Genomic DNA, 26,859 nt, shown 5'->3' on the forward strand with positions numbered 1-26,859 from the left:
CAGCAGCATCTGCCTGCATCTCTTTATCCTGTCTCCTAGGTGACAGGCATTTCCTGCCTTACATGTCTCTGGTGAGGATTTCCTCATCACCCAGGAAGGCTCCTTCAGCGTGTGGCTCTGCCTCTTCTCCCTACATGGGACTGCAGGCAGTTTCCTGATACACACGGTGGTGATTCTCCAGCAAACTTTCCAGGTGTGTTTCCTCTCCTCCATCTTCAGCTTCAGCTCAACATCTTCCCTGGTCCCTCTCTAGAAACCTGGGCAGCTCTATACTGCGCTTACCCTGTACCTATGCAGGCAGACCCACGCCCTAAGTAAGGAGATTCTGTGTAGCTTATGCTGTGGGATGCTGGATAGAAGGGTTGGCAAGGGGCTAATGACACCCACCATCCTGTTTGGGAGGGTTCCAGTCCCTTTGCACAAACTCGCCCTCACCCGGGAAGCTCTATGATCACCCAAGCCCAGAGTAGAGGCACTGTTGCCCACAATTCTTAACAAAAACACAAACTAGCCTGGAAATGTGCTTTATCAGATCTCAGTTACCCAGTGTGTTTTCTTCACACTTTTCCCACGTCGATAGCCCTTCTACCATCTATAGCCAGCCATTCTACTGTCCGTAGCCATTCTGCAACTTTGGCATGGAGGCTGTTCTACCCAAATGGAAAAGTGATTGAGTGTAGTGGTGAACCCAGAACAGATTCAGACAGAGGAGGCAGGAGGGAGAAGGGAGAGAGAGATTCTGGGGAGTCAGACTGAGATAGCTGAGGTGGAAAACAATTGCCCTCCCCAGTGTCCACCCCCTGCCCCAGCCGCTGCCATCTTGTGCAGGACTGGCTCCCTTCAGTCCACCCATCTGGGCTCACCTTGCCACCCACACCCATCTGGTGAAAACTGGCTACACACTCACGGTTCCCAGTGACAGGAGGCCCGGAGGCCGCCACCTAGCTCTGTGCTACCCTAGCTCTGCTCTTAAGTCCTCCTTGGGTATCAAGTTCCTCACCTAAAAATGGAAGCTTACATTACATTGGTAGCTCTCACTCCCTGCCTGTGACCCATGGCAAGAAGTACAGAGTAGGAAATACCCAAACCTGTGGACACACGTAAGGCAAGGTACCTACCAATCTGCTGTGTTATCAAGCAATGCCAATCTTTATGACCCACCATGGTACCTCCATTACTGTACCTGCATTTGTTTATTAAAGCGTGACGTAAGTGCGGCGGAGGGAACCCATCAGAACGCAGCAGCAGGGGAAACTGCATCAAATGGAAGCCGGGTCCAGCCATGACGCAGGCGCATCAACCCAGCTGCTACTCAAGAGGTTGAGGCCCAAGGACAGGAAGTCAACCTCACTCCAAAGTCATCAACAGGCCAGATGGCAACTTAGTTTCATTCTCTTTCTCCCCCTTACATCCCCACTTTCAAATTGAGGGCTGGGTATAGATCTCAGTAGCATACAGTACATTTTGTTACTGTGGTATGAGGCGTGAGGACCTTAACTCAATCCTTAGTGCCAAAGGGAGAGAAAAGAAAAGAAAAAAAACTCCTCTTGTAAGCAGCCCTCAGATCAAAGGACAGGACAGCATTAGTGCCTTGGAAGCCATTTCCCATTCTCTCCCAAACCCCAGATCCTCCCCTAAGGGTAATCATTCCCCAGACGCCTACAGCACGGATTTGTCTTGCCTGCTTTTTGCACTTTATGAAAGGGAATCTTAAAGTTCTGCGTCTGGCTTCTGTCTTTTAGGTTTATGTTTGTGGGGGTCATTAGCGCTGCTGGACAAGCTGCCCCATTGTGGGAAGAGACTGCATTTTGTCCATTCAAGGCTGGGTTTGGCATGGGCTTGACACACTTACGTGCAACTTGTGATTTTTATACTATATGCACCCAGGTACACGCATCATGGGTATAGCCCAAAGAGAGGAACAGCTTGCACACCCATGTCCTCAGTGTTTGGTCCTGCTGAATGGTGTTCCAAAGTCAGCACACCAATTCAACTCAACCAACGTGAATGCATTTCTGTGGCATTCCATGGCCACCAACATTAGATAAAGTCCATCTCTTCCATCTGAGTCTTTCTAATGGAAGCATGGTGGTGGTGGCATTTCATGGTGGTTCCCCCGTATCGTTTTCTCAATATTAGTGATGTTTCCTCATCTTTATTGGCTGCTTTGCCAGTCTTTTTTCAGAAGTATCTTTTACCCATTTTTAAGAGCTGTTTATCTTTTCCTTACTGACTTCTCTGAAGAGCTGATTCTTTCCTGGTGATCCTTTCTTTATTTCGGATAAGGAATCTCTGTTAAAGAGTCAAGCATGGTGGGGTGAGCCTGTAATCAAAACCTTTGGGAGGGAAGGCTAAGACAGGAGCATCACAGGTTCCAGGCTAGCCTGGACAACAAAGAGACCCCATTTCAGCAAAACAAAAATAATTAAATACATACAATGAAAATAGTCTCATCTTCTCTATGGGCTAATGGGTTACTCTATTTAATTAAAATTAAATGATGGTCTTGTGCCACCAAATTAATTTCATGACTTGAAAATGGACCGCCTACAATTTGGAAAGAGTTTCAGATTGGTTGTATAGCTTCCATGGGTCCGGATCTCTTCTAAAGGCATGGCTGGCTCTATGGCAGTCAGAACATTTCCATGCCAGCAGCCAGTAGCTGTCCGGAAAGCAGAGGCCAGGATCTTAGTCTTATTTAGTTAACAACTAACAGATCCATTTTCTGCCTTAAATGACAAAAATATCCAATTCTCCTGAAACTCAGGTCTGCCAGCCCCTCAGTCCAGACTGAGGGAAAGGACGTTGGGGATGAACAGGCTGTGGGACAGTCCATCAGAGAAAGGATAGAGTAACCATATGGCTTGTCATTCCCCGAGGTAGCTAAACACTCAGAAAATAGTCCTGAGGATCCACGCTATTCCAGAGGCCCTCTATATCAACAGGTAAGGACCATGCTGTTGGGGGAACTCCTTTAGCCAATGGCCTTTGAGATGTTGGACCAGGTTGGGCGTGGCCTTGGGTGCTAAAAAAATGCACGTGCTGGCTCTCTTTCTTGGCTGTTGGATTTGGTTCTTGTTACCTGCTCATGCAGAGGACTGTGATCTGTAAGTCTACCCCTAAATAAAGAACCATTTATTATACACAGTTCTGACTGGGGTGGGACTACTCTATCATGTCCGTCTACACCACACCCCCTTAATTCAGTCATCAGCCAATGGCAACAAGACCCTGGCTTTACAACATCTAGAGCGTTTCCTTAGTTGAGGGCTCATTCTAAGCACCCGTGTCCCAACTCTTCAAAGTAGCTTTCTCCACAGACTCGAGGCTTCAGGAAGGTAGGGGCAATGCCACTCTTGTCAAACACGGTGATGCTATTTAACCCAAGGTAATGGAGCTAGTCAGCTGATAGAGTCGGCTATAGAGTCAGGTTGACTGACTTCACGGCCTGGGTTATACTTCTTGGTGGGACCCAGACACTTTGTACAGCCTTGGTTATGCAAAAAGGGCTGGAGGTAATCACAGACACATACATACCCCTGTGCGTACACACAGAGGCACATGCATAAACACGTGCACACACACAGACATGCATGTGTATACATACACATACTTCTGTTTTCCTCAACAGTGTGTGGGCCGCCCTTGAGCGGCTCATCACACACTCATCTGAATTTTACCTGGCGCTGCTTTGGAAGTGTTTGGGAGTCCCTAACACGTGGATAATGAAAGACCACAAAGTGTAGGGCATTTCACAGCGTACAGCTCCCGCTCCCATCCAGTACCACACCTGGTGCTCCCAGCCTTCTAAGCAGACATGAGTACGGGATGCTTTGCATGGCCCCTGATCAGCCAGTCTAGACTCCTCTGATGTGGGAGTGTCATATATCAATCTGTTGATTTCATTGGTTAAGCAATAAAGAAACTGCTAGGCCCATTTGATAGGCCCACCCTTAGGTGGGTGGAGAAAACAGAACAGAAGGCTGGGAGAAAGAAGCTGAGTCAGTGAGTCGCCATGGTTCTCCCACTCCAGACAGATGCAGGTTAAGATCATTCCTGGTAAGCCAGCTCGTGGGCTGTTGTGTTACAAGCGGCAGGGCTGCGTCCCTGGCACGCGGCCGCCCGCATGGCTAGCTTTACCCGAAATAATTATACAGAAACTGTATTCTTTTAAACACTGTCTGACCCATTAGTTTCAGTTTCTTATTGGCTAGCTCTTACATATTGATCTAACCCATTTCTATTAATCTGTGTAGCCCATGAGCTGGCTTACCAGGAAAGATCTTAACCTGTGTCTGTCTGGAGTGGGAGAACCATGGTGACTCCCTGACTCAGCTTCTTTCTCCCAGCATTCCATTCTGTTTACTCCGCCTACCTAAGGGTTGGCCTATCAAATGGGTCTAGGCAGTTTCTTTATTAATAAGAAATCACTCCCACATCAGTGGGCTACATACATTATTAGAAATGGGCTAGTCCAGGTGTGAGAGTTAGCCGAGAAAAGGCTAGATATAATGGGCCAAGCGGGGTTTAAAAGAACACAGTTTCCGTCTAATTATTTCAGGTAAAGCTAGCCCTGGGGGCGGCCGGGTGCCGGGGACACAGCCAGCCACTCCTTAGTTCAACACTCCTCGTTCCAGGGACATGAGTTCTTACTGCCTCTGACTAGAGCTGTGACCCTGGCTGTGGGGTAGGAGACTTTATACAGCTCTGGAACCCAACATCTTTTTCCCCCTTTTCAAAAGTGTGTTTCCATAACAATCAATCTATCCTTATGAGATTCTGCGTTTTAACTGCATCCACTTTCTTGACTGGGGTGATGCTTGCATGGGAGTTTATCAGGTACTAACATTTCTCCTTCATGCCCAACAAGCAGGCTGCATCTTCTTATTCCTTTTTTATTATTGCCACCACTACTTCTTGTCCTCTCTGATAAGTAATTCCATCCCTAGTTAACAAATACAAGGACTCCCATTGATTGCGAATCTCCTAGGGACTAAGGACGAAGTACCACATCTACATTGTCCCATTGCGTTGTCACCGAGACCATTCCGACAGGCATTAGCATCCCCGTTTCCCAAGTGAAGAGTTAGACATTTACAGATGAGAAGTGACATGTATAACCACGTGCACAGTCTACAATTCCTAAAAGCCAGGGTTGAACCTAGGTCCCACTGCCCAGCAAATTCTGACTCACTCCAATGCCCAAGACTGCTGGAAGCAGCCACTTCCTTATTGTGAGTCAGCAAAACCATATGGATGGAGGGAGCACCTGTGGGCTCATCTCGTCCCATCCTCTCCTTCTCCCTCAGCTCAGAATAACACAGCCTCTTTCCTGCTGACTCAGCATGAACAAAACCTGAAGGAGAACCTAGGCTTGCCTCTGCACTGCCCCTCCCACCCACCAGCCTGCCCTGCAGTGCCCTTAGGTCTGTGTTCTAGGCCTGGCTCCATTCTTAAGGCGGCAACATTTGCTGGGTTGGGAAGATGAGCCCAGCAGGATGGGCCCTGGAAATGAAACTATGTGGAATTACTAGAGGAACAAAGAATTAAAAAAATTCTGGGGGAGGGGCCTGTGCTCTTGGTGCACAGCCATGGTTAGGATGGTCTAGCAGGGAAGGGGAGGCTGGAGGGGAGGAGGAGGTGCGGGTTTCTGATTGAGAGAACTCCCTAAAAGGTTTGAGCATGGACAGACACCGGCTTCCCCAGTACTTCCCGGGGTTCTCCAGGTCCAACCCAGGTGTCCCTGGGAATCTCTGACAGACAGCAAGAAAGGCTCCGCACTTCTGATACCCTTTCATCTCTGAAATTCCATAAGCCTGTGAAATATGTGCAAATCCCAACAGCAATATAAAGGCATATTCCCTGCTCATTGTTCTTAGGGAGGAAAAAAAACCTTTATTATAAAGTAAATGGAGACGAAGTTACCTCCTATTAGTGCATATTGAAGAGGCAGGGTGGGGGTGGGGGAGCCCTGGTAACATTAAGTCATGAATACTCTGAAGTGGAAGAAAAAAGACTCACTTTTTAAAAAATCTTCTTAAGAGGGTCTAAGAATAGTCCTTCAAAGAGTCCTTGAAGTACGCAATTTTAATTTGGACACATGGTAATTTCAGTCTACCTGTTGGAAAAGACAAGAGAGAAATCAGCCATTGTTGATGTGGATCTCTGTTCTTACAAGTGTCAGGGAAGATGCTGGAAGCTTAGGGGTGGCACGGGAGAGAAGGGGAGGGCTGGACTGGGGAAGCCACAGCGCTGCAGTAGCCCTAAGCCAAGGCAATGTCCTGTCTGAGCAAGTGTTCAGTCCACCTAGGTGGAACGAATGAACCAGAAGGATGGACAGACAAGGGCCTTTGCCACACTTTGGTACAGAGAGATGCCCTGGAGGCTCGACTTTTCAACTCTGTGGGAGGCTCTGAGTGTACCGTGAGAAACAGTGCTGAGGCCACATCTGCGGTACCCAGTATGAAGGAGGGATGCTGGGCCAGCTGTGTCTATGGCCAGAGCCCTGACTCTGTTGCTACCCTCAGCTCTGAGCTGGCTGATTTATGACCGCCGTTGTGCTTAAATTGGACACATAGACCATTCATTAATTTTTAGTCCTTTTCTCTTTCTAATATAAGCACCGACGACCATAAATTCCCCTCTAAGTGTTGTTTTGGCTGTGTTCCACAACTTTTGATATTTAATATTTCCTTGATTGCTCATTTATAACTGTTTTATAATTTCTACTGTCATTTCTTTTTGACCCATGAGCGACTTAGTAGTATGTCTGTAAAAATCTCTCAATACAGTTTTTGTTTTGTTTTTAGAAACCCCTCATTTTCCTGTTATCGGCTTTTAGCTTAATTGCATTGTGGTGAGAGAATGTGTTCTGTAGGATTCAGATTCCTTGAAATTTATTGGGAAATGGTTTATGAACGAAAATGTAGTCAACTTTGGTAAATGTTTCACGTATGCTTAGAATGTTTATGCATTTTCTGGTGTGACCTCAGGCCAGCTTCTTTTTTCCTTCCTGCCTTTCTATCTTCTTTCCTTCTTTCTCCCTCCTTCCCTCCCTCCCACCCAGGGCCTCATGCAGCCCAGGCTGGCCTCAAACCCACTACGTAGTTAAAGATGACCTTTAACACCTGTTCTTCCTGCCTCCACCTCTAGAGTGCTAAGTGGGACATAAACTTTGTGCATGCTGGGCGAGCACTCTGGCCGCAGACCCACTCAGAAGCCCTCTCTGCATTTCTATTTCCTTACCCTGGAAAGAGACTGTGAGCAACACACGTAACTCCCTCTTAAAGGTAATAATGACTTCCAGTTCTGGTGACAATAAATCAACAGACAATAACAACAACAAAACAAACAAGAAGACAAAAGGAAGCGCAAGGAACACAGGAGAAAGCAGTCCAGGTGGGGCTAGCTTTTGTTGATAATAATATTGCCAGCAGCATCTTGGGCTCGCCAAGCACTCGGATTTTCTAAATAATGACCACATCTGTCATGGGGTCTGAAGCGAAGTCGTGGTGTTGCTCAGAGAAGTAGGGGGTAGGGTACTGCCAATGAAGCTGGTGACGTGGGACAATACGGTTAGTCTCTCTGCCGAGTACTGGAACCCAGACCTCTTCACTGCTTCCTTCTGTCACTCCTTGCCCGGTTCCGTTACATCTTCTCACTCACTGTCCTCGAGATCCGCCTTCCTGATCACCTCCAAGGCTAACCTCATTTTGAACCCGTTTCCTTACAAGATTGCATTCTGACAAGGTTTTAATAGACCACTCCAGGAGGTAAATTCAGAGAGACACTCTCCTTGGCAGGTGTAATTCTGGAGCCGGGCTGGGGTTAGGTAGTGGGTGGCAAGCAGAGAAGCCCTGAATTGACTGAGTTTCAACACTCTTCCCTCAGCAAGCACCTTCCCGTGACCTTGTCCCCTCCCCCGTCCCATGCTCTTTTCTTCCCGGAGCTTAGCTGAAAGAGCTGTCTGTATCTCTCTTCTACACCTACGCTCTTCACAGATCACAGTGGTGCGGCTCTCACCCTAGGAACAATCTCATCAGGATCGCGATGATGTCACTGCAAATTATCAATTCACGGTGGCGTCTCTGAGTCATCTTCGGCAGGAGCCAGCCACCCTTCCGGAAACTGTCCTGCCTCAGCATTTATGCCACCAGCTCTCCCCAGCCCTTTTTCTCTTCTAAGAAATCTCCTGCAGCTTGAATTCGAATTTCCATAACTTCATTAGAATCATTTAAGAAAAAACAATGGCCCTAGAGCGCTGTTAATTACATACACACCACGTCCATGCCGGTTATGTGTCTAACACTGTTTTGTTTCTCTCCATACAATAACCACCAGAAGTAGATGTTACTATTTATATTTTCCAGATGAGGAAAGAGAAGCCTAGAAAAGTTTTATAAACTCCTAGGACCGCTCAGCTGAGACCTGGCAGATTAGGCGTCAAGCTCCAGTTCCATCTAATCTACATCATGTGGGGTCAGCTGCAGGGGTTCTCACTTCTGTTCCCCTCCTAGCTCTTGGTCTCTGGGATTACTACCGCTCTCCCCCTCCCTGCCCCAGTACTATGCATCCTCGCCCCCCCTCCCGCCACCCCCTTCCCACCTTCTCCTTTCCCTGCCTCCATTAGAAGGCCTCTGGTCTACAAACCACTCCTTGGTCCAGGCTCTGCTCCTATGTCCTTCCTCATTGCTCTTGCCAAGACTAGTCAAGGAAACTATTCCCATCCCCCATTGTAAAAAATCTGCACACCAAGCTACCCATTGGGCCCTCTCTTCCCCAGGAATTGCACAGACAGAGCAGAAGTTTCTTTGTTTTTTTTTCCCCCAAAAGTAGTCTACGTACTAGAAGCAGCCAAACAAAGGAAAAGGAATTTGTTCTCAGAAAATTTCTTCTTCTTCTTCTTCTTCTTCTTCTTCTTCTTCTTCTTCTTCTTCTTCTTCTTCTTCTTCTTCTCTTCTTCTTCTCCTCCTCTTGCTCCTGCTCCTCCTCCCCCTCCTCCCCCTCCTCCTCCTCTTTCTCCTCCTTTTGATTGTTGTTCTTTATTTTATTCATTTGTTTTATGGATATGAGTGTTTTGCCTGTATGTTACCACATGCATGTCTGGGACCCACGGAGGTAAGAAGAAGGCATGGGCTCCTATAAAACCGGAGTCACAGATGGTTGTGTGTTGCAAGTGGATGCTGAGGTTTGAGACAGGGCCCTTGAGAAGAGCATCAAGTGATGACCCAGCCATCCTTTGTTCAAATGGAAAGGATTTTACTAGAAGTCGTAGTGCTTGGGTAAGGGAGGAGATCTGCTCAGCACTTGGGCATAGATACCATTCACATGATTTGGCCAGGACAGTTGCCAAGGTTGCTAAACCAAGTCTTGTCAATTTCCTTACCCAATCGCCACATTAAAAATCCTATTTACACATCAAGCCACTCTCAAACGCCTCCTCATTCTTGAGAGATTTGACTTCTCCTACCCTAAGAGGTGTAAATGAACTAGCTTTCACTCAGGGTGTCTTTGATGGCTAAATCACACTGGGCATTCCATCATCCATCACGAACGCCAGCCCTCCCCTCCCGAGGCTCAGAGGTGCGTTCAATTCATTCTTGGTGCATTCAGAACCAGACCTAGAGTTTGGCACGCAAATATCAGCAAGTGACTGGAACAAGATGGCATTGGTCTCCAAAAACCACCAAATGTGAGTCTCAGGGGGATGAAAATGGAAACGGGGGGCACTACCGAAGGACCAAATCCATCCAAAGTCATGAGGATCCCAAATCAAACGGGGAGGATGTTTGCTCTGGGCATGAAACTACTGAGAACCCACACACTGTGGCTCACAAACACGGCAGTGAGCTGGCTGTTAACCCCCTCCAGGTGAACCAAGCATTGGAAGTCCTACATTCAGACACATCCCCGTTCCCATAATCAAAAGATCAGAGTCAGCACTTGGAAAGTAGAAAGGGCTTCAGGCAGAGTCACGATGGCCAACTCCTCTCACAGAGGCGCAGCAGGGGGACAAGAGGGCAGTGTCCATGAAGCTCCCTGTCCCCTCCCAGAGTGGCAAATGAAGCCTCCAGGAAGCCAAGTGCTTTGGGTATCACTAAAAATAAACTCCCCAAACTTCATCTCGATACATTGCAGCTGTGATTCACGGCATCTAGAGCTTCACGTGGTATAATGAGCAAACGGATTACAATGATTTATTTTTGGTTTCAAAGCTGCACTGAACACAACCTTCCAGTAGAATGGGAAAAGAAGAGGCCGGGAGCCAGCCACATTCCTCCAGCCCCTTTCCTTCCAAAGCCATAATTTCCATGCTGGCAGGCATCCACCTACTGATGTCCAGTGGACATGCCATGAGACGGGACAGAAGGTCTGGGTTCTGGTGTCCCTGGAAAGTATGACTTTGAAGATAAAGCCTCTGACAGGGTTTGCTCTTTAGGAACTGGGAAGATGCTTAAATCACCGTTTATATATGGGGAAACCCAAAGGCGTTTGCTATGGAAGGAAGAAGAGCCACGAGCCTTAAGTGTATCTCTCGAAACATTAGCATGTACTAAGGCAAACACAGCCAAGACTAATTGCACGGAGGGATTCCCTCTACAAACACCGATGAGTTTCCAGGACAGCTTCCCTCAGCTTGCCTCGGCACAGGGAAGCCTATTATGGCGGTTTAGGAGAGGATGGCGCCCAGAGAGGCTGGGCCATGCAGCTGAAGGAAGACAGCACTGGGCTTGGAGCAGAATTGTTGGGGTTTCCGTTCCTTCCATGTGCCAGGAATAACAGCCCCTCTGAGTGCTTTTTATAAAACGGCCATAATGAGTAACTATATCAGTGGATTGCTCTGTTGCTTAAAATGAGAAAAAGAGTGGGAAAGGGGTTTTTAATAAATTAATAGTAGAGATTTTTGTCACGCAAATAAATTCCAAAATAGTTCTTTCTTTTGCACGCCTGTGCGTACATGTTTGGAAGTGTGTAGTTGCTCATGTGTGTTTGCGCACAAGTAGATACATTCTAACTACTGTTCCCTACCTTAATTTTTCAGGCAGGCCAGCCAGCAAGCTCCAGGGATCTCCTTGTCCCTGCCTCTCATGCCCTGAGATGACAGGCATATGCCATCTCCTGTATGTAGGTGCTGGGGTCTCAAACTCAGGTCTTCATGTATAACAAGCATATTACTGACCGAGCAAACTCCTGAGGGCCCCCAAAGGGTCTTTTAGTTGAGGACTTTATCTTTCCAATGTCCTATGGAATGTTCTGGGGCCAAGGGCAGAGCAACTGAAAGCCTGGAAGGTTATCTTCTCTAGTTTCCTGCATGGTGCTCTGGCAGAGAAAGGTCTCCCGGTAGAGCTATCTGGAGCCAGGACAGAGGACCAAGTTTCAGGTCAAAGCATCAATAGCTTGCCTGCCTCTCTGAGCGCTCCACCCTTAAACAGGCCGAGTCTCCCAAACATTGACACCAGATAGAGGAGTGTTCCTCACAGAGAGGGAGGGAAGGCAGCACCATGGGCAAGCCTGCCACCTCCAGAATGCTCTGTCACCCACACCGTGCATGCACACTGGGAAGCCTCTTCTCTCCCTGACTCTCTAACTTGACCACCTAAATAAGGCGCTGGCTTTCAAGGCCACTCCCTAGCGGTCTCCAAGACGAGAGCACATCAGTGCCTCGGTCTGTAATCGGGAAACTCCAGACCTGCCTGAGTCTCCTAACAACTCTCACAGCCAAGCATGGTGGGCATAGCACGCCTTTAATCCCAGCACTCGGGAGGCAGAGGCAGGAGGGTCTCTAAGTTTGAGGCCATTCTGGTATACAGAACAAGTTCCAGGACAGCCAGGGCTATACAGAGAAACCCTGTCTGGAAAAACAAAAACAAAACAAACAAAAATCAAAAACAACCCCCCCCCCAAACAAAACAAAACCCAGAATGGTGGCCTTAAGAGCTTTAGAAGATGACAAGAACTGGAAGGATTGGATTCTGTGTTCAAGATTGCTCATAAACATTTCCCATCTATCAGCCACCACACGGCTCCATCCAAGACTCGAAGACTTGTGTGCCTTCTTCGAGAGACACCTCTCTCTACACTCTTAGTCCCACTTAGACTGAGTACCTGGGGCAGCCTCACTACGCCCACACCAGAATGCCCATCATCCTCACCTCCATTCTTCAGAGTCCTGCAATCCCACACCCATCTCATTGACTTTTTTTTAAAAGAATTGTTTATTTATTATGTATACAGTGTTCTGCTGCAGGCCAGAAGAGGGCACCAGATCTCATTATAGATGGTTGTGAGCCACCATGTGGTTGCTGGGACTTGAACTCAGGACCTCTGGAAGAGCAGCCAGTGCTACAGCTCCTCTCACTGATTTTTAAAAACGCAGTTTGAGCACTGCGGATTGAACGCAGGGCCTTCTAGGCGAGTGCCCTCTCATGCTACTTTCCAGCTGCTTTTACTTTTTATTTTAAAATCAGGTCCTTGCTATGTTGTCCAGGCTAGCCTTGAATTCACAACCTTGCCCAGCTTCCCATACCTGGAATTTTAGGCCTGTGTCACCAGGCCCTGTGTGAGAGATTCTATAACCAAGGTCTATCTCCTGATTTGAAGGTCAATGCTCTGAGCAGACAGACTCCTGCCCATCCTCCTAGAGTCGGGCACACAGTGAACTCATCACCTCCTGTTTTGCTGATGGTTCTAAAGCAATACGTGGCTCCTAGCAGGGACCTAGTAAAAACTTACAGAGGACATTTCCACGCAAGTCAAGTCATTTTCCGAAGCCGCTGCGGCTTGGCCCTCCCTCCTCCGTCCTCCCCTGCACTTTCCATGTCTTATTTACTCCTGCGACTCAATCATCATCCAGGTGAGCAGTTTGTCTTCCCTGCAGACCACAGCAGCTGAGAGAGGGAAGCAGAGGAGGCCCATGAAGGAAAACCCTGCACCTAGGTTCTTAAAAAGGGACACGTAGCAGCAGAGACCTCACAACCCATTTCTGGAGCCAAAGCTTCCAGCCTTGAGTTCTGGCTTCCTGGGCATAAAAATGCCTTTCTCTTTCTTCCTTTCTCCCCCCCCCCCCCGTTTGGCGTGAAATAAATAGTTAGCCATTAAGATGTAAAATGCTGCTGTCACAGTTCATAGAACAACAGACAGGTTAATATGGGTTCTTAAGATTGTCATTTCCTCGTATTAACCCCGGAGCAACGGCGACCTATCAAAATGCACTGTGGAGGGCTCCGGAAGCCAGCCACTTTTCTACTTTAACAATATTTGATGTTTAAATAACATTTGATGCTTGTTTCCAAGTAGAGTTGGATACGCTGCTTTTTGCCTCCTCCCTCCCTGCTTCCTTCCCTCTTTTCTCTCCCCTCCCCCACCTCTTCTTCATTCCTACTCTAAGAATATATTGGCCTTGGGTTTCTCCCAGGGAGATGTTTATGTAGGTTACACTGGCGTTTTGTTCTTGTCTCTAGAGCCCTCTTATCCCAGATTCCTCTTCTTTTTGCTATTCATTACCTCTTCCCAACTCCCAGGCTGCCACCCATCTTACCTCTGATGCCTGTCATAGAACTAACATAACTCTGAGGACGTTTTAGGTTCTTCCTGGCAAGGGTGGGCTTTATTCTCATGCCAGGTGTAAGCAGTCACAGCTGGCCTGTTCCAGCAGACGGGAAGAAGCACTGTGCTCAGAAGAAATGCCTAGTGGTCATCTTTGCACTGTGCAGGCTCCAGGGGTGGGATTTGCACTGAGGACCCACCCAGCTCGCAGCCTGAGGAAGTGACATCTGGGCCTGTCCTGCCCATCAGACCATTTCGGTTACAGGGCTAGCTGGTACCCTGGGAGCATGTCTAGAGCAATCCTATGTGTCAAAGGGCTGTTTGTGGGATGTCCATTGGAATCTGGCTTTCCTCTGGCTATGCTAAACTATGCATAATACATGTTTCATATGAAGTCCTAGAGGGACAAGCCGAAGGGTCAGACATTACCACTATCAAAACTGCTTGTGGTTCATCCAATGGGCAAGGGTCTCAGACCCTAGTGCTCGAACACAGTTTCTTGTTGTTTTTTCTCCCTCATATTATCAAGTACTTCTGCTTCATCCTTGAAGACTTAAGCCCTCCTCACCCTCTGCCTGGCTCTGGGTCTATGGCTGGTTCTTCCCACGCTATGCTTCCCTGGAGATCCCTGTTGTCTTTGGGCAGTGGTTTCCTGTCGTACCTGTCTCCAGCATGGGTCTGGGGAAGTGGCCACCTGCCTAGCTCACACATGCAAAGAAGAGTGGATGCATTAATTAATAATCCATGCGTCGACTCTCTGCCTTACTCTCAGAAGAATTTAAGGAACCACAAAGATCAAATGCACATCCAAGGGGCTTTTAATCCAGCGAAATGGCAGACACATGAGCATTGCTAAAGCACAGAAGAGCTGAGAAGATAAAAAGATCTGGATGAGGGTTCTGAGGGAGGGGATGTTCTCTGGTGTCCTTTGGACCAAGCATGACATAAGGGTACACTTAATGGGTGCTTTCTGATTATGTGACATAAGTAGATGGGGAAGACTTGAAGGGCCTTAGAAAGCACAGATTTCAGCAAGGAAGCTTGAAGCCAGAGACAGAAAGAGAGAGAGATTGAAAGAGAGATAAAGGTACAGAAAGAGAGAGACTGTCAAACTAGCAGCTAAGAAATGATCCCGGGTCTCCATGTGTGGGCTAGGAACTCTCAATCCAGTCACTGACGGAATGGGCTATACTGTCTCTACAAGTCCTCAGACTGAATGCTGTCTCTATGAAACCTCAGACTGAATCTTCTGACCAAATGGGCGATCCTGCCCCTATAAAACCTCAGACTGAATCCTGAGCTGTCTCCTCCTGCCTTATATCCCTCTCTCCACCCAACCATATCACTTCCTGTCTCTACTTCCCTAGTGCTGGGATTAAAGGTATGAGCCACCACCTCTTGGCTCTGTTTCTCTTTTAGACTGTTTAAATTTTCCAGGGTGGCCTTGAACTCACTGAGATCCATCTGCCTCTGCTTCCTGAGTACTGGGATTAAAGGTGTGCCACCACTGCCTGACCTTTATGGCTAACTAATGTGACTAGCTCTGTATTCTGATCTTAACGCAAGCTTTCTTTGTTAAAGCACAAACAAAATATCTCCACATAGAGTGATAAAGTTGACCTAGAATTTTTCTTTTGGAAATTAGTGGAAGTCCTGGCCCTCAGCTTCTTGGTACACAGGCTCCTGGTTCTCAGCATCCTGGGCTCCAGACTTTTGGTCCTCATGATCTTGGTCTTTGGTTTCTTATTCCCCAGGTTTCTGGTTTTCAATCTCCTGGTTTTGGTTTTTGGTATCCTGTTTTTCAGCCATACACTCAGTGTAGATGACCACCGGCTCTCAGTGTTTTTGTTCATGTTATCTGCCTGGCTGGAAGGCGTTTTCTATTGTCTCAGGTCTTTTATCCACTCCCAAGGCCTTGCCCACACACTTCAGCCACCTCCTCAAGATACTTTTCCCTGACCTACCTTCACTAGGGTCAAGGACTTTCCCAAACACTTCAGCCAGCCACCTCCTAGATACTTTCCCCTGCTCTGCCCTCACTAGGGTCCAGAGGCATTTCTTTCTTTTATAACCACACTATGCTGCGTTGGTGGGTTCTATATCCTAAATTCATTATTATGAACTTTTCAAGGCTAGATATTGCTTTTCTATCACTGCAAACCAGCAGTGTGCAAATCAACAAGGACTTGGGAGAATTCAAACTAATTGAACTAATTTGAACTAACTATATCAGCATGTATCTAACCAGTATCCTCTTACTAGCCCAGGGCTGCAAGGAAGCGCAGAATAGTCCTTATTGTACCCTTTATTTTGCCAGCAGAGTCCAAACGAGCCCATTCAAAAGCTTCTTCTATCCTCAGAATTTGTTCTCACTCACACAGGCTCCACGAACCCTGCACCTACATCCTTGATGTCTACTGAATGCATGGACTTTATGAGGCTGTGCCAAGGGATGTGCGCCATCCAAAGGAGGAACATCCACCTTTGCATCATGCTCACAAGCCAGAAGTCTTCCTAGGACCATTAGCTCTGCTCTCTGCATCCTACCATTTTGGTTCTTCAAAGAGGGAACAATGATAGTCTTCTACAAAGTCTGTCAGCTCACAGGAGGTTGCAGAAGCAGGCAAGACCTTGTCTTGGCATAAGACCACCAAGGGCTGAGCTTCAGCTCCGACATGCCAATTCTAAGTCCTCGGCCACTTGTTTATTTCCTGTGAGGAGGCTCTAGGTTCTCATCTGGAGACCAACATGGACCACAGAACCTTTCTGTCATTGCTGAGACTCTTGGGATATGGAATGTGATGGTGGACTGCCAAGGAGAAGTAGGCTGGGCACTCCTACGTCAATCATTAACTAATAAAATGTCCTATAGAGTTGCCTCCTTGCAACCCGATGAAGATGTTTCTCAGTTGAGGCTCTCTTCTATCAGAGGATTCTAGCTCGTGTCAAACAGACAAAACAAAACAAAGCAACTAACCAGGAAATAGCACCAAAGTGACCTTGGACACCATAACTTCAAGGGTGGAAGAGCTTCGAGGTAGGGGTAGGGGATGACCTTCATGTGTGATAAGAAGAAATAAATCTTTGTGTGCCAACTAAACAAGGTTTGGGATCGTCTCTCACCACATCTTCCCTGGTCAATCCTGACTACTGATTCCAAGTTGAAAGTATTGCCTGAACACCAGATCAATACGGTGAGAATAACGGTCTGTGCCCACAGGGCCTTTTTTGGCTCTCCTCCTGTGCAGGAGGTAGTATTGCCTTTACTTAGACAGGGGAACTGAAATCTTAAAGGACTCCATACCTTCCCCACTATCAGATAACCGCTGTCCCTACGGTCTCCTTCCCATGGTTTCTAGGATCCTAATGTCCTTCCTGTCCCCATCTGTGACCGGGGAGGAGAGAGATGCTTCTGTCATTGCTCAGTCCTGAGATGCTCATTGTTTACACTCTGTCACTTCAGCTCTCCATTCAACAACTCATTCATTCATTCATCATCCATCCATCCATCCATCCATCCTTCATATTCATCTCTCCACATTTTCGCCATATTTACTCATTTATTCATTTTCTGGCTTCTTACCATATTTGTTCACGTTTTCACTCATTGACTTATCTCACTTATCATCTTCATTTTCTCATTTCACTAATGTGCTCGCTTGCTTGCTCTTTTCACACATTTCCCTCTCCTTTCCCACGCACAAGCACGTATATGTCCCCTGCCTACCCTCTTCTGCCTCCCTCTCTGCTTTTCAACACAGCACAGCACCCTACCAGGAAGCTGAACCTCCCTTGGCTAGGTCCATTAGCCCTCCCTTCCAGAACATTCTCTTCCATTTGAACATCAGCTTGCTGAGCCACGCAGGCATGTCTCCTGGTGTGCGGGGGACACGCTTTCTGCTCGAGAACAGATGTTCCTGTAATTACTGTTTTGACTTTCACCCCCTAATGCCAGAACATTCTTTCCACAAATTCCTGCAGCACACAGGAAAGCGAGTAGGAAGCATGGGCAGGGAGCTCGGCGCCTGGGGGTGCAGATTCCATGGCATGGTTGGCGCTGGCAGCCAGGCAGGGCATTTGGAGGGCCTCTCTGCTCCAGGATCTGGGGTCTCAGCTGAGCTGGGACAGGCAAACAGGCTCCGAAAAGCAAGATGGTGCCTCCTAGAGAGAAGCGTTGACGGATGCCAGGCCTGAGCAGCCTGGTGTTGCTTTACCTTCATGACAAGTCCCAGAGTCAGAGGACGCGTGCTGTCCTGGGGGACACTGTCAACAATATGATGGCAGAGGCGGAAATGATACTTTGCTAGTTTCTTGTGTGTGCTGGGTGTTCCTCACACTCTAGGCCACTTGTCCCTCAATGTGGTCTCCCCAGCCTTTCACCCTCCTGAGTTTTAGCTGGTCTCATGTCCTCTCAGCCAAAGACTCCATTTCTCAGATCCCCTTCCTGAGAGATGCATCTAACAAAGTTGTGGCCAATGGGTGTGAGCAGAGATGATTTCTGCAACCTCTCCGACGCGCCCCCGAGATGATGTTGGGTATTCTCCGCTTACCCTCTCTCCACCAGTGGCAGAGAGTGACCCTTAGAGAGAGACAGAGTCACTGCCATCTGACTTTAGGGTTCGGGAAGTGTTACAGGGCATGGAAGAAAAAGAGAGAAGAGGCACTGGTTCCTGAAGAAGTCAACTTTGTCTCTTGGCTCTTAATCTCTCATTTCTGTTCATTTTAGAAAGCAGGCTTTGACTTTACAATGCTGATAAGGGGACAGGATCCCAGACAAGGGGAGAAAGGGGGAGGGAGTGTTGGGACATAGAGACAGGCTTGGCATGGGCTTGCGGGGGAAGCGTGAATAGAAGCTCAGGGCTGGCTGGCCATTTGTTCTCTAGACTTGGCCCCCTCAGGGTCTGTATGAGCATGGCCCTAATATGTTGAACACAGCAGAGATTCCAAATGAAGAGTCTGGCCTGCCATCCTACCAACCCTGTTGCTGGGTACAGACTTCTCCCCAGTGTGGTGATGCCAAGACCAAACAGCAGCAGACAGTATGCAGGGCTGTAATTTTCTGCTGCTCCTGCCTGGAGGCAGGAAGGACAGAAGGACACACAGGGCATTGGGGAGGACCCGAGACTGTTCATCGTCACACCTGGTAACCTGCTGAGCTGTCCCCACAGCTGTAGAGAAAACTTTCCACCAATGGTATGATCTCAAGTGTTGCCTGCATCCATACCCCTCTGTGGTGTGACTCCCCGGGAGTCCATTCTGCCACCTGTTAAACCGCTAGGGGAACAGGTCCAGGCCAGCCTACTGCAGATGATGGTAAACCAGTTTCCTCCTATGGTGCTACTTCTTTCTTCTCGGTGACACTCGGCCCTAACAGCTCCAGCAGCTAGGAACCAAAGTCCCTAGTTTATCCTCTCTGTTTCTGGGAGAGAGGGAGATGGAGGAGAGGGAGAGAGTGCCCACGCCCACGTTTGTGTATCTGCAAGTCCTTGCGTGCAAATGCCCATCTGTGCAGAGGACAGAGGCCAACCACATGTGCTCCTCCTCCATACGTCCACTGCATCCATAATTTTTATTTGTTTCTTTCTTTATTTATTTAGAGATAGAGTCTCTAACTGACCTAAAAGTCACCAAGTAGAAGTGGCCTAACTGGAGAGCCCCGGGGATCTGTCTGTCCCTGCATCACAGGGACCACATGTGTGCGGCAGCAGCAGGCCCAGCATGTTGTGGACATGGACTCTGGAGGTTAAACTCCAGTCCTCATCTTTGCAAGACAAACACTTCATGGAGGGACGGCTCTTTCCAGCCACAGACTTGATTAGGGTTCAAAAGGAAAGTCCAGCATCTCAACAACGTATTTAGTCACAGGCCAAAAGAGATGGCTGGTCACTTGGTCTGACATCTGGGGTATGAGTGAGCCTAGCCAGGCATAGTCTAGTCCCAAAGGTCTTCTGAGAAGCCCTGAAGATTCAGAAGTCACACTCAGACATGGAGTCCTTGAGAAAGTCCGGAAGTTGCGGGAAGGTGAGGAAACTCTCCCAGCCAGCAATGAGTCTGGAATGGAGACTAGGACTCAAGTCCTTCTCCTTCCACCCATCTGCCTCTTTAACCAGCACATTTGTGCAGTAGGAACTGGAGCTTCCCCAGAGACTGTTAATTTGACAAATTTCTGGTCATGCTTCACTCTCAAAGATGGTTTTTGTTACAAGATCCAATGTCAGAGCATATGCTATGATCCCCTTCCCAGAAGCACTGATGAGACCAGGGCTTGACCACAAGTTCCGTAAGGCCAGAGAACAGAGAAAAGGCAAATGTTTTTCAACCAGGAAAGTTGCACGCTCAGATTTGCCTCATGTAACCTGCACTTTCCATGCCACATGGGCCCAAAGCCACCTAGACTCTGAACAAAAGAGGTGCTCACCAGGTGATCTGAGTTCTAAATCTGACATATGCCATCTTCTAGACCTTAGCCACATTATTGCACTGCTCTGTCAGATTGGGTATCAAACCATTTAATAAAACCTGGACCATCTCTGTGAGATTCTCAGTGAGTAGAAGCCATGACTTGTTCAACCTGGCACCCAGTATTAGGCACTGCACTGGCTCAGTAAACGGGTATTGATGGTTCCACATGGAGCCGTGATGGTTATTACTCTCCACTGTCAACTTGATTGGCCTGGGAAACACGTAGGCAACTTGTAAAACACAGCTCTGGGTGTCCCTGTGAGCTCATTTCCAGAGACACTTAGAACCTGAGGGCTCGGGCGTGGTCCAACTCACCGATGGGTCGATGGACTATCAGGAGGTGGTGGAACTTTAGAAGGTGGGATTTTTTTGGAGAAGCAGACACTGAAGACATACCCTTCAGATTGTATCTTTCTATGGCCCTTCTTAGGGTGGCTCAGCTATGCTCCCTGTCTCCTATGGTGATACCCACTTCACCATGCCCTCATGTCTCAGAGCCTCTGAGCCCTAGCAAAACCAAATCCATCTTCGCTTAAGTTGTTCCTGTCAGGTGTTTGATCGTAGCGACAACAGGACTAACACAGAACTGTGTGCTGTGTGTGTCTGAGCCTGTGGGTCCACTAGCTTGTGTTCATGCCTGCGATGCCAAAGGAAGGCACTGCGTGTCTTTCTCTACACCCTCTGTCTTATTGTCTAGAGACACGGTCTCTCCCTGGGCTGGAAGCTCACCTTTTCCCACTAGGCTGGAAGGCCAGTCTTCCCCGGGATCCTCCGTCTCTAAGCCACTAATGCAGGGAGAGGCAGGGGCAGGTGTATCCATGCCTGGCTTTTGGCGTCTGAACTCAGTCCTTTACTCTGGCGTAGTAAACCTTCCTGCTCACCGATTCACGCCCCAGCTCCAGCTCCAGCTTCTGTTCTCTCCCTGCTTGCTACTAAAGCACTGAGCTTCTCTAGTCATTTTGGGCCCTTGGCAGATTCCCTTGGAAGAAGTACAAGTTTACTCCCATTCCACGGAGAGTCACCCTGAGCTTCTGTCATTCCTATCTCGCTATCGTTGCCCCTAAGAGATTGGTTTGACTGTGTTCGTATGAGCCCTTTCATGCCTGGTTGTTATGAAAACATGGGGCAAAGGAGACAGTTCAGAATTTTGGAAGAAGACTGGTATCAAGTAGGGGCTGGTGGTCTCAAGAGTCTAGTGGGGAACAAGGAACAAATGGGGTACCAGGTGGATCCCTTTTCTCTCAAGGGTCATCCTGTCTCAGGAAGCCAGGCCATAAGACGTCACTATCTCAGGATTCTGCTGTCGGATAGATGGCTGCCTGTCCCCGAGGCAAGACGAGATAGCTGCAGTAGTAACTCAGATCGTCCTGAGCTTTTTCGTATTCAGGAGGGCCAGTGACACCTACTCAAAGTTCACATGCGGACATTCTCACTCCTGGCACCTCCATCACGCGATTGTATCTGGAACTGGGTCATTGTGGAGGTAGTTTGTTAACTAGGTAGCATGGGCCTGGAACAAGGAAATGGAAATTTGACTCAGGGATGTGAGCCCTGGGGGAGGGGCCAGGGTGACATATCACATCCACTGGCCCAGGAGTGCCAAGGCTGACCAGCAGAGGCTATGGGGAGAGGATAAGCAGATGCATCTTGCAGCCTGTGACAGAGGCTGAGTCTCCCAGCCTCCAGATGGTGACTGTGGGGACTCAGATTTTTCCACCTTGTGATGCCATGCTGTGCAGTCCCAGGTGAGCAAGATGACAGAGGAAGAATCTGAGACATTTCCTACGGTTTGAGGTCAGGAGGGCAGAGCAAAGTTCCTCAGCTGAAGGGGGAATTAGGACAGGGATCACAGGAAAACCATGGGACCGGCACTGATCTGTGCAAGGGCTTGGAGTGAGTCTCGCAAAGGCTGGCACCCTGACTCATTGGTGCCACCAGGCTCATACCCATAAAGTACTTCTTCCTTTTCCCCCAAGGGATGCCTGCGTCAAAGTAGAAGCAATCAGAGGTAAGGCAATGAAAGCTCAGGATATGGTGATGTTCTTGTGAGCGAGGTGGAGGCTGAACCGAGGCGAGAACTCGGCAATCCACAAATATCCCTCAAAGACCAGCATTCCTTACCCAGCAGACACACAGAACTAGGCCGTCTGTGTGAAATGCTACAGCCTCCGTGGGCACAACTGCATATTTAGACACTCTCAAGGAGGGAGGCTGGCGGGAAAGTGGTTCTTTCCATTTTCACAGATTATTTTAGGAGTTGGGACAAGTAAGGATTTTCTTCCAAGATTAGAGGAAAATCTAGCCACCAAGAAGCCGTGGAATAGGAAGTAAGTCATTAGTGCTCACATGAAGCCTTTGGTCAAAAGACCAACCATGAGGAACTGTTAAATGGTGTTGAGTCCACAGACTGATTAAGAAGCATGTTTCAGAAACCATTGGGAGAGGAAGAGGAAGAGGAGGAGAGGGAGGATGGCATGGGAACCTGAGTTCCATCCTAGGGTGGGAGTCCATGGCTTGGATGATCAATCAGAAAGCAGGGGAGTGTGCCCTAGATAATCGAGGCGTTGGCGGGCAGAGAAGACTCAGTCTGTGGGGACATCATCAGCTTGCCTAGTGCTGAGGGGCAGGTGCTTCCTAATTCCCTAATGATGTCACACACGCAAGCACATCTTCAACACCTCTCTAAGTGACAGGGACTCCATCACACTGAGTAGGTCCTTTGGAGGGTGTGATGATTAGTTTGAAAAGTCAGCTTGCCATAGTCGAGAACCAGCTGGGAAGGGCGTCTCGGTTGAGGAATTCTGTACATCAGTTTGGACGGTGGACATGTCTGTGAGGGGTTGTCTCGACTGCCGAGTGATGCAGGAAGACCCACCCTGAATGTGGGAGGCCCTATTTTATGGGCTGGGCTCTGGACAGTGTAAGACTAGAGAAAGCTGAAGAGCAGGTAGGAAGTCAGCAAGGCTGCATTAGTTTTCTCTGCTCCTAACTGTCAAGGCTACACGCAAAGCCCCTTTAAGTTTCTGCCTTGATTTCACCTTCACCTGGAGTGCCAAGCTAGACACTGTCTTCCCTAAGCGCCTCTCTGTCGGGATGTTTTAGAACAGAAAAGAGACTAACAGAGGGTAACAGGAAGTTCTCCCTCTTTGTGAGATGCTGGAGTCATGTGTGAGCCAGGCCCGTCACTGGCAAACAAGGATACAAGCGTAGCCCACTGCAGCTTCCAAAAGAGACACCAAGGATGGCCGCTTCTATTCATCCAGCAGATTACTCAACCAGGTTCCAGGCTGCCCTTCCCTGGCTGGATCTCTGTCTATCCGGTGGCCCACACATCCTTTCACTCTCTCACTGGCTCATGCTCCTCACACCAACCCAGCAGCCCATCTTCCCAGCTCGACCTGCGCGTTCCATCCCCATGTGTCCATCCGCGTGATCCCCCTGATTCCACCCCAACCCTGGGCATGGCCGCCTCTCTTATCAGTGGCAGGAACCTTTGGATCCATCACCCCACTCGGATACTTGTTTTTTCTAAATGGAAGGGAGAGGAGAGAAGAGGATACAAGGAGAAGAGAACGGAGGAGCAGGGAGAAGACAGGAGGGGATGGGAGAGAGCCCGTCTTTAAAAACACAAATGCAAGTGTGCTCTCCCCTTGCTCAGAATCTTCTAGCAGCTTCCTACTGTGCTGAGCACCAGGGGCCCATCCTTTTATCTTGTTCTTACACGTTTGCACAATTAGTGCGTGTTACGGAAATGCACATACACAATGCCGAACGTGTGTAGTGCAAGGCTGTCCTCTAGCTTCCAAGTTAACCACATCACTACGGGGAGGACATTTTCATCACAATTTCTAACAGTAGGAGGCTTGTTGTTAGTGTTGTGTGTGTGTGTGTGTGTGTGTGTGCGCACGTGCATGTGTGTGTGCATGAGTGCACATACCCTCGCTCATGCTGTTGCAGTTAGAACCCAGGGCATTGGCCTTACGCCTCTGGGCAAGCAAGCTAGCACTGAGCGGCATCTTCGACCTTTGTTTTTGACATTTTTTTCTTTGCTTGTTCCTTTGAGACAAATTCTCACTTCCTATCCCAGGCTGGCTTCAAACGTATGGCCCTGTTCCTCAGCTTTCTGAGTCCGGAGGTTATAACCACATCTACCCCTAGCTTCTAATGATAATTTCCATGAGAAAGAGGCCCACGGGGGTCTCTCTGTCCCTTCAGTTATAGGCATTACAATGAGTCACCATAGCAGTAAACAAGGAATAAACTTGGTTCCTTCAAACACCGCCACCTTCCAAGCCCCAGCAGTTGGCACCACGCTTCTGCTTGTTCTAAAGAGCTGGCTCTTCCTTCACTGCACCCACTACTGCCCATGACCAGATGGGTCAGTCTGCCCAACTCCGGATCCAATTACCAAGTCGATTTGGCACTCAGACTAAACAAAGTTATTCATCCTCAGCAATCGACGTGGCATCTTGGCTTCCATCTGCCACTTTTCTTCTCACCCAGAACATCCAAATTCGGGTGGAGAGAGGAATATTGCTTTCTGGACTCCTTCAAAGACTTCAGATAGTCTCAGGAAGCAGAGAAGCCCCTGCTTCAAACCTGACGCGGAGCCCCTGCAACCCCGAGTGGGCCACACTGGCCCTGGAGATGGAAAGCTTCCATCCAACCACAGCTGCCGCCTGAGCGGGAATCACATGGGTCCCGGTGAAAACGCGGGCGCAGATTTAGCAGCCGCGTTTAGCGCAGAGAAATGTCTCCAGGAATGAATCACGAAGGGAATACTGTCATTTGTGCAGAGAGACGGAGGGTTATGAAGGGAAACATGGCGAGAGAGGCTCGTTTCTGCGTCTGAAAACAGATGGCCCCTTTGAAAACCAGGAAGCCCAAACAGAAGCATCATTTATCCCGGGAGCTAAGCGATTTTCCTATTGACATCGAATCAAAAACCCATCTCCTATGCTCTTTAACCCCCCGGAGGGTCCATAAACGGCACTTCTTAAAATAAAGGCAAGCGGAGCTCTCATGAGGTTGCGAGTTACATAAGACAAACCAGGCTCCCTGTTCCCATCATTTACTCCTCCCTCTGCTCTTAGCCTAGGTACTGCAAAACAAAACAACAACCCTTCAAACAGCAGCCTGCCAGAGGGGACAAAAGGAAGCGGAAGTTAGGATGCTCCCCAGGGGGGCACATCGACCCGTGCTACTTTCTCACCCCCTCCTGCAGTCACAGAGGACTGTGTAGGGATCTCTCTTTTTCTTTGCTCTATTCTTCCTTCATCTTTCTGACTCTGTAAAACGGCAGAAGCCAAACTGAAGCGGCCAAGGCTGCCCTCCCTCATCTTCCTGCCCCTTTCCAGACTGCTCTGTGTGTGGGAACCCGTGGACCAGTTATGCAGAGGTTGGTGGGTCTCCCTGTGACGTCTAGCTGGACGTCCACCAGTAGGAAGCATGGGTAGGAGGTCTGAGACAGTTGGTGGAATGGTGGTGGGGTGTTTACTCTCTGGATGACTCCTCTCTGGGCTGTGGATTAGCAGGGGCTGAGTGCCTATATAGGAGGGCACAGATCCCTGCTTGAGTCTTAATTACGGATACAGCTCTCTCCTGGGGCCACTGCTTGCTCTCTTCCCTGTCCATTGAGCCTGGGATGATACTTCTCAACTGCTGTCAGTCAAGGGGTGTGCCACTAACCTTAGTGACCGTGCTTACTTCTACCTATGGTTTTTCAATCCTCCCTCCTTTCTCCTGCCTCGGGACCTCATCTGATGGTGCAGTGGTTTCTGACCCGGACCTTATTAACCATGACCTCTCCGTGTCAACAGTTACATCCATGTCTGTCTTCCTTTGACTTCAAGTGGATCACATTCTCTCTCTGTCTTTAAAACACTTCCCCATCAAATGATTTTCACAGGGCTTGAAATAGAGCTCAATTCACAGAGTGCTTGCCTACCGTACGTGAAGCCCTGGCTGACTTAGAGACAGCAATCCATAAAACCGGGCATGGTAGCATCTGCCTGTCATACCTGTGCTTGGGAGGTGGAAGTAAGAAGTTCAAGATCATCCTTGCCTATATAATAAAGTCAGGGTCTGCATGCTTTCACAAGACTATTTTGGGGGTGTGAATGGGGAACTCTTGAATAAACATCCCAGAAAATTTGAGCACAGGAGAATTTTAGGGACTGTCCGATCTGATGCTAATTAATTAATAATACTTATTTTCTAAAGGCCTTTGACAAGATTCAACACCCCTTCCTGATGAAAGACATGGAGGGAAGGTTTATGGAAGGGACATATCCACACATAATAAAAGCAGCTTTCAGCAAGCCTATAGCCAACATGAAATTAAATGGAGAGAAACTCAAAGCGATTCCACTAAAATTAGGAAAAAGACAAGGCTGTCCACTCTCCCCATACATGTTCAATATAGTACTTGAAGTCTTAGCTAGAACAATAAAGTAATTGAAGGAGATCAAGGGGATCTTATTTGCAGTTGATATGATAATATACATAAGTGACCCCAAATTCTCCACCAGGAAACTCCTACAGCTGATAAACACTTTTAGCAAAGTAGCTGGATACAAAGTTAACTCACAAAACCAGTAGCCCTTCTATATACAAAGGGCAAACACACCGAGAAAGAAAACAGGAAAACAACATGTTTCACAGTAGCCACAGAAAATTATAAAGTATCTTGGGTAATTCTAACCAAGCAAGTGAAAGACTTTTATGATAAAAATCTTCAAGTCATTTAATAAAGAAATTAAGGGAGTTTATCAGAACTATCTCCCATGTCCGTGGATCAGTAGGATCAGCATGTCCGTCCTAAAGAAAGCAATCTATAGATTCAATGCAATT

General features: G+C 48.3%; 1 protein-coding gene across 8 annotated transcripts in view; it reads right to left on the reverse strand.

Annotated features, from left to right (window-relative positions):
* Nucleotides 1-26,859, reverse strand: part of LOC121459150 (teneurin-4) — a 667,715-nt gene that overhangs the window by 386,966 nt on the left and 253,890 nt on the right. For 2 of the 8 annotated variants that reach the window (XM_041668940.1, XM_041669032.1), the window contains one exon: nucleotides 6,022-6,118. The exons of the other annotated variants lie outside the window; for them this stretch is intronic. The gene's annotated coding sequence lies outside the window, so the exon portion shown is untranslated. The remainder of the gene's footprint in view (nucleotides 1-6,021; nucleotides 6,119-26,859) is intronic. 8 annotated transcript variants of the gene reach the window in all.

This window comes from Microtus oregoni, unplaced genomic scaffold (genome assembly GCF_018167655.1).
Source record: "Microtus oregoni isolate MIOR12 unplaced genomic scaffold, Mior012 000000F_ref0000247, whole genome shotgun sequence".
Lineage (NCBI taxonomy): Eukaryota > Metazoa > Chordata > Mammalia > Rodentia > Cricetidae > Microtus > Microtus oregoni.